At 43.2% G+C, this 8671-nt stretch overlaps 1 long non-coding RNA gene across 1 annotated transcript; it reads left to right on the plus strand.

The window, feature by feature from the left end:
- Window positions 1–2010: 2010 nt before the first annotated feature.
- LOC139023844 (uncharacterized) lies at window positions 2011–5983 on the plus strand. Its single transcript, XR_011475029.1, has 2 exons — window positions 2011–2997; window positions 3429–5983. It is a non-coding gene; the product is annotated as an uncharacterized lncRNA (long non-coding RNA).
- Window positions 5984–8671: the final 2688 nt, after the last annotated feature.

Consider the following 8671-nt stretch of genomic DNA (forward strand, 5'->3'; position numbering starts at 1 on the left):
AACGTTGRTAGTGTTACCTAAAGGAGAAAACTGTGAAGTTCAATCTAGTTGATATTTCATCTGCACATGGCAGTTCCCCTGGTCCGCATGTGCRCGCAGCTTAGAGGGGACATTGCCGGTGTGGCAGTTCCCCTGGTCCGCATGTGCGCGCAGCTTAGAGGGGACATTGTTGGTGTGGCAGTTCCCCTGGTCCGCATGTGCGCGCAGCTTAGAGGGGACATTGTTGGTGTGGCAGTTCCCCTGGTCCGCATGTGCGTGCAGCTTAGAGGGGACATTGTYGGTGTGGCAGTTCCCCTGGTCCGCATGTGCGCGCAGCTTAGAGGGGACATTGTCTGTGTGGCAGTTCCCCTGGTCCGCATGTGCGCAGTTTAGAGGGTTTGCTGGTCTGTATGTAAATCCCAAATAAAAGTGACAATATTACCTACTGAAGTCAGATCATACTTTTGAAAGATTGGTGCTCTGACTGCATTTGTCTTCATATAACTGTTTCCACAGCTCTGCCCACGGCCTCAGTGAAGATAGTCACTCCACAGGGTCTCCTCTACCCTGGAGAGACAGTCACTCTGCAGCGTGACATATCAGACTACACAGACTGGACGTACCGCTGGTTCAGATACAATAAAGAGCTTCCCAGTCAGACTAGAAAAACCATCACCATCTCTCTCCCTGACCAGGCTGGTCAGTACCAGTGTGTTGGGATGAGAAGAGGTCGGCCCCAGAAGTCATATCACAGCTCAGCTCTCCCCATCATCATCACTGGTGAGCTCATTGTTTGTCTTCAATCTGGACTATGTAAATTCAGAGCCAATGAGGGTTAATCTAAATACAGATATATACACTGTAAATTCTAACTGTATGGAGTCAACATAACCATATGTAAAATATACTTTTTATCACAACGTTTCAGCATCAGCTGAATTACCACGTAGGTATCAAGATGTTTTGTGCTCTATTTTCACCACTCTGCACAAAGCTACACTGACTGTAAAACCCAACCCTGTGTTCCCTGGAGAGACAGTTACTCTGACGTGTTCAGTAGGGTCTGACAGTATCTGKAACTATCAGTGGTACAAAGACAGGAATGATAATGTAGTGTCCCAGTCTGGTTACAGTAACATTGGAGTCTCTCACATCAGTAGAGCTGATGAGTCTGACCAGGGTCAGTACTGGTGTGAAGGGAACAGAGTGTCTAGACCCACATCTTCACAACCAAGTAATGCTATTACTCTCACTGTAAAAGGTAAATTACTTTGTTCTGTTCTCTCTCTTGTCATGCAGAAAGATAGACACTGTTGTTTCTGAGTCAATCATGTAGACATTTTCTGTGTGTCTGTAGACTATTCTGCCTCACTGGATTTATGATCAGTTACCCATCAAGAGGACATATCATGCAGCAGATCAGATCCATGTTTTCCAGATGCATCAAACACGTTTCTTGATTCCAACAGATAGTCGTCCGACAGCTACACTGAGTTCTGACAAAGAGGACGTGTTCACAGGAGACAGTGTGACACTGATCTGTACTGTAGAGTATTCTGGATGGAGGTTTTACTGGTACAGACACAGACCAGACTCTACACCAGAATAGCTGTACATTATTCTGGATATTATTCTGTTTATTATTCTGGATATTATTCTGGATATTATTCTATTTATTATTCTGGATATTATTCTGGATATTATTCTGTTTATTATGTGCTGGATTTATTCTGTTTATATCAATCTGTGATTTATTATTTGTTATATTATTCTGGATATTATTCTGTTATATCATTCTGGATATTATTCTGTTTATTTTATTTCTGGATATTTATTCTGTTTATTTTCTGGATATTTCTATTCTGGATATTATTTCTGTTTATTATTCTGGATATTATTTGTTTTTTTTCTGGAATATTATCTTTTATTATTCTTGGATATTATTCTGTTTATTATTCTGGATATTTATTCTGGATATTTATTCTGTTTATTATTCCTGGATATTATTCTGTTTATCATTCTGGATATTATTCTGTTTATTATTCTGGATATTATTCTGTTTATTATTCTGGATTGTCACGCCCTGACCTTAGTTATCTTTGTTTTCTTTATTATTTTGGTTAGGTCAGGGTGTGACGAGGGTGGTTGGTTTAKTTTTTGTATTGTCTATGTGTTTTTGTCCTGTCTAGGGTTTTTGTATATCTATGGGGTTTTGTATATCTAGGGGTGTTTTTTTTGGCAGGAGAGGATCGTCTACCATGGAGGCGGGTGGAAACAATGCAGGAGGAACGGCGAAGTAAGAGAGGACAGCAACGACGTCGGGAGGTAGGCCACAGGAGCGGTCGGCGAAGAGCAGTCGGCGAAGTTGAGGGGTGAGTCTGAGATGGTCGAGGAGTTATTGGACAGATTGGAGGAGAGTGAATGGAGGGGAGATTATGAGACATTCGAGGAGTTGTTGATGAAATTGGAGGAGAGTGAAGAGAGAGAGCTGTTGGTTTGGTGTAGTATGCACAGCATTCGCTCTGAGGAGCGTGTTAGCTGTCCGATGCCACCTGTGTCAGTTCCTCGTACTCATCCTGAAACATGTGTTAAAGTTCCGGAACAATTGATGCCGGCTATACACACCAGGTCTCCAGTGTACCTTCACAACCCGGTGTGTCCTGTTCCTGTTCCTGCTCCTCGCACTCGCCCTGAGGTACGTGTCCCCAGCCCGGTACCACCAGTGCCGGCACCACGCACCAGGCCTCCAGTGCGCCTCCAGGGTCCAGTACGCCCTGTTCCTGCTCCTCGCACTCGCCCTGAGGTGCGTGTCCCCAGCCCGGTACCACCAGTGCCGGCACCACGCACCAGGCCTATAGTGCGCCTCGGCAGTCCAGTACGCCCTGTTCCTCCTCCCGCACTCGCTCAGAGGTACGTGTCCCCAGCCCGGTACCACCAGTGCAGGCACCACGCACCAGGCCTCCAGTGCGCCTCGGCAGTCCAGTACGCCCTGTTCCTGCTCCTCGCACTCGCCCTGAGGTGCGTGTCCCCAGCCCGGGACCACCACTGCGCCTCGGCAGTCCAGTACAACCCCCTKWMAGGGGGTTGTACTGGATGCTGTCAAATGCTATTGACAGCATCCCAAAAAAACCTGTCAAATGCTATTGACAGTTGTACAGGTGTAGGATCTTAATTTGACCAGTTTCTCACATAAGGAAAGYAATCCTGCAGCAAAAGGAAATCTGAACTATTGTGTGTATAATAACTAATGGACATTTTTGCAGGGCTTGATACATTGGTAGTTAGGCAAAATCAAGTCTAGAATTCTAGAATCCTCTTTAATACAGTGTGATCAAATTAAGATCCTACACCTGTATTAAACTTATGGAACTAATGCTCTGATATCAAAGTATGCTGTACCTATTTAAAGTAAACCTCTAAAAAACATGTTGTGTGGTGATATGTTACAGGTCCTTGAGGGAGATGGAAGGACACACCATTAGAGGAGGAGCAGGAGAAACCTGTGAACGTGGATTATACACACACATGCGCACACACATACACACATACAAACAAAATCACACGCGCGCACACACACACACAATAATACATTGTAAAAAAATTTTTTTTTGTTAAACACATATTTTATTGAATCATGGTTTAATTGTGTATAACTGCAACAGCTTTTTAAACAATGATATGGTGTTATGATGATGGATCTCATCTGCAGCTACAGCAATTGTATCTGTATTGTATTGTTGCTTTTTAAATTTGAGTCATTTAGCAGATGCTCTTATCCTGAGTGATTTACACGAGCAATTAGGGTTAAATGCATTGAGGTACAGACACATTTTTCACTTAGTCAGTTCGGGGATTCAAACCAGCAACATTTTGGTTGCTCCTAACCACTAGGCTAGCTGTTGCCCTAGTTTAGATTATATATTTTATTTCAATACATAGCAGCTAAAAACAGAATTGCTTATAGAAGCACAAACAAAAAACATCAACAAATCTATAAATTGTGAGTAATGGAACTGGAAGAGATGATGAATGATCAGGGAAGCAGCATTGATGGTCTGATGATACTATGAACAGAGGAGGGAGCCGGTCAGAATAGAAAGACTGTCAGTGTCCGTAGCYTCAGCAGAGCACCATGCTGTCCCCTCATGTCCTCTGTGCTCTGGCCTGGTGATAGTTAGCTTAGCTTAGCCACTCCTCTCCACTAACTCTATGTAACTCCCACTTGGGTGATGCTATTATGCTGCCATAAAGATGCTGGAAGAATAGCATTAGCAGTCAGAGTAGCTTATCCACTAGTCCCAGCCATCTCCTCATGCAGTCCTCTCACTTCTTCTGCTTCTCTCCAAGCCAGTGTTGTGGCATTCTAGTCCATTAAAATCAAAAGTCTCCAAGCTACCAAGTAAGCCAAGAAACTGGCACAGTCGAACTTAAAATTCAATTATTATTCACGGATTCTGAAAAAGCAATCAAAAAGCTGATAAACATTGCAATACGAAAATACTTGATGGCCCAGCGCAGTCGAAAACGTGATTTCCTGTGATAGTTATATATACGTGTWTATATATCCACCCTATGAGGTTGGACTAATACTGTAAAATTGTGAAAATGATAATACCCTTTTAGTGTTAGATGTTTGAAAGGACTGCCTGATATTTCAGCCTGTTTTGGTGGTATGACGTTTTGGCCTACCTGGTGACATCACCAATTTAGTTTTCCCCTCCCCACTCAGACCACTAACAGTCAGTCCTAGCAACATTGTTGCTTGGGAAATCACTCTTTGCTAAGAAACTATAAGGTACTTAATTGTTACCCAGAAATGATTTGGTATTAAGATAAAATCAGTGACATTGGACCGGTAAAAAACAACTAAATATGATTATATGTAAAAAATAAAATAAAATTATGGGTGCGATCATCCATGGCTGCCATAGCGGTGCCTTCATGGCAATTAAAGGATCTTGCACTATACTTTAACATTAAACTACTGTTGTTCTAAAACCATCACACACAAATTTTGTGACGTGATTGCAAAGGGGTCTTCCAAGAACATGATGGGGTCAACTTGGGGTCATGATAGGGGCTGCACCACATGTTTGATGTATTATAATAATTGATTATGCTTATGTTGTATTAATAGAAGGGGAAGGGCTATAAGACTCCTCCCCCACTACATTTATAGGGTCCTGGACTACAGATTAGCAATATACATATTCATTATAAGGTTTAATATTGTTCCCCAGTTCATTTATAGTCTTTGCTTCTTATAAGAAATGGTCTGAGAGATGTGTGAGTTATTGCAGTCAAAACAGGGTGTCTGTGAGAAAGCGCCTCAACGCTAAAAGAGATTCATAGACACAGAACCCTGCAGGGGAGTGAAAGAGATAAGAGACTAGTCAGACATACCACTATAGAGCAACTAGGAGAGTGGAAGATTATTGCTGAGTCCTTAGAAAACACTGGAACTATTGTCTCTCCTGCAAGTTTGTAAAACTGTATATGCATGGTCTTGGTCTCATGAGTAGAAGGTTTTGACATAGGCAGTTACATCACTAGGGGTTGACTGCAAGCATATTAAAAGCAACTTGGACTTTTCCTATTTTGCAGAACTCAGGACAGACATCAGTTGTATGTTTGATGTTTGATCTTTGACTTCTGTCTACAGCTGTATTTTGATTAAAATGTTTATGATTTATAAGTGCACATTTTGAACATTTTGAACAACCAACAAACGCAAGGTCAGACTCATAAGATTGGGTGTGGTATCTACATGGAAATAGTATCAATATTTCCATTACTGTGTTACATTCCATGTATAAACTACCTGACCAGGTCTTGCTCATAGCCACACCATCCTACAAACAAGGTCACCGTGATTAATGACAGTGTCCCTTCATGGTTGGTAAGGCCACTGTTCCTGTTAGGGGAATGCTGTGTCTATGTGTTTATATCCAACACAATCTCACACTAAATTAGTGCAAATATGTACTAAAAGTATTTCAGCAGATTTTGTGTGTTTTWGTGCATTTTTGTGTGGCGCAATTAATGTGAAAATACATTTTGTGCGACTTAATTCATAGAAAAATAAATTTTTGGGCGGACAATCTTCGGAACAGCCTTTCGAAAGTTTTGGGAGCAATGCATTGTGGAAAATTGTGTTCTACACTGCCTTTTTTTGTGTCCCATATTTATTCATATAAAAATACAAATGTGTTAACAACCCAATATTGTTAATCAACCAGGTTGTCACCGAAATACTTATAATATAATAGTAGACTTATGTCTACTATTCTGAGGGTTGCCAGATTGGAGTAAAAAACTGCATTTGTCAGGTTTTTGTGTGGTATCGTAATTCGTAGAAAAAGACACACATTTTCGTGCAACTTCATTCATAGGAAAAAACATTTTTTGGGGGCAAACTTCGGAACAGTCTTTTGAAAGTTTTAGATCAATGCATGATGGACAATGGTGTTCTACACTGCCTTTTTTGTTTCCCACAAAAACAAATGTATTAACAACACACCGATATAATTATAATATAATAGTGTCCTTGCGTTATTTTTTATTTGATTAATGCTAATACTGTTTTCTATGGTTGTTTTCACTTAAGTTTGGGATACTGGTGCACTTGTAGTAAGGAAGGCCCTTTTTTTGTAGGCAACATTAGGCCTACGCGATTTTCTTCATAACGCATTTCATATTCCGTGGAGCTTACATTACACAATCTTCTTAAATGCATTGAGTACAAGTCTCCACTTTTTCATGGATGTTACACCATTTCTTTCATAATGCATTTTATACAAAGCTATGTTGAATTTATGAAGGTTATCAGATTGTAAAAAAAAATACAGATCTTTTTTTTGTGGTATCGATTAAGGTATTTGATTGGGGAATGGGGATACCTTTTATGATGGGAAATTATAATACACACCACCTCTGGGGAATAACATGTTGGGCAAAGTGATATTGTCATGTTTTGTCATTGATCGTCATGTCTTGTCCCTGTGCTTCCCTCTGCTGGTCTTGTTGGGTTCTTTCCCTCTTTCTATCCCTCTCTCTCCCCCTCCCTCTCTCCCTCTCTCGCTCTCTCTCTCTATCGTTCCGTTCCTGCTCCCAGCTGTTTCTCATTCTCCTAACTGCCTCATTTGCTCTTTCACACCTGTCCCCTGTTTTGCCCTCTGATTGGAGTTCCTATTTCTCCCTCTGTTTTCCGCTTCTGTCCTTGTCGGATTCTTGTTTGATGTTTGCTGTCCTGTGTCCTTGTTCCGCCCTGTCGTGTTTTTGCCTTCTTCAGATGCTCGCGTGTGAGCAGGTGTCTAAGTCAGCTACGGCCTGTGCCTTCCTGAAGCGACCTGCAGTCTGTGGTCGCGTCTCCAGTCGTTCCTCTCTACTGACGAGAGGATTCAGTTTCCTGTTTTGGATTAACCTATGATATTATCCAGGAGTTTCTTGTTTGTTTAGACTGGATAAAGACTCTGTTTCTATTAAGTCGCTTTTGGGTCCTCATTCACCCAGCATAACAGAAGAATCCGACAAGAATGGACCCAGCGCTACGGATTCCCGCAACACTGCCGTCGAGATCCAGGGAGCAATGCTCGGCAGACACGAGCAGGAATTGTCTGCTGCTGTCATGCCGTTGAGACCCTGGCCGCTCACGTCTCCGATCTCTCAGGACAGTTTCAGAGTCTTCGTCTCGTGCCACCAGCTACTTCCTGGTCTTCCGAGTCTCCGGAACCTAGGGTTAATAACCCACCATGTTACTCTGGGCAGCCACACTGAGTGTCGCTCCTTTCTCACCCAGTGTGATATTGTGTTTCTCTCTCCAGCCCAACACATACTCAAGAGAGAGAGCTCGGATCGCTTACGTCATTTCACTCCTTACTGGTCGGGCTCGGGAGTGGGGCACAGCTATCTGGGAGGCAAGGGCTGAGTGTTCTAACGTTTATCAGAACTTTAAAGAGGAGATGAATACGGGTTTTTGTATCGTTCAGTTTTTGGGGAAGGAGGCTTCCAGGGCCGCTGGCTTCCCTATGTCAAGGTGATCGATCCATAACGGATTACTCTATAGAGTTTCGCACTCTTGCTGCATCCAGTGACTGGAACGAGCCGGCGTTGCTCGCTCGTTTTCTGGAGGGACTCCACGCTGAGGTTAAGGATGAGATTCTCTCCCGGGAGGTTCCTTCAGCGTGGACTCTTTGATTGCACTCGCCATCCGCATAGAACGACGGGTAGATCTTCGTCACCGAGCTCGTGGAAGAGAGCTCGCGTTAACGTGTTTCCCTCTCCGCATCTCAACCATCTCCTCCCACCGGCTCAGAGACTGAGCCCATGCAGCTGGGAGGTATTCGCATCTCGACTAAGGAGAGGGAACGGAGAATCACCAACCGCCTTTGCCTCTATTGCGGTTCTGCTGGACATTTTGTCATGTCATGTCCAGTAAAAGCCAGAGCTCATCAGTAAGCGGAGGGCTACTGTGAGCGCTACTACTCAGGTCTCTCCATCAAGATCCTGTACTACTGTCGGTCCATCTCATCACGCTACCGGTTCGGCTGCTTCCTGCATGTGCCTTGATAGACTCTGGGGCTGAGGGTTGTTTTAATGGACGAAGCATGGGCTCGGAAACATGACATTCCCTTCAACAGTTAGGGAAGCCCACGCCCATGTTCGCCTTAGATGGTAGTTCTCTCCCCAGTAT

The sequence above is a fragment of the Salvelinus sp. IW2-2015 genome, linkage group LG37, assembly GCF_002910315.2.
Source record: "Salvelinus sp. IW2-2015 linkage group LG37, ASM291031v2, whole genome shotgun sequence".
Lineage (NCBI taxonomy): Eukaryota > Metazoa > Chordata > Actinopteri > Salmoniformes > Salmonidae > Salvelinus > Salvelinus sp. IW2-2015.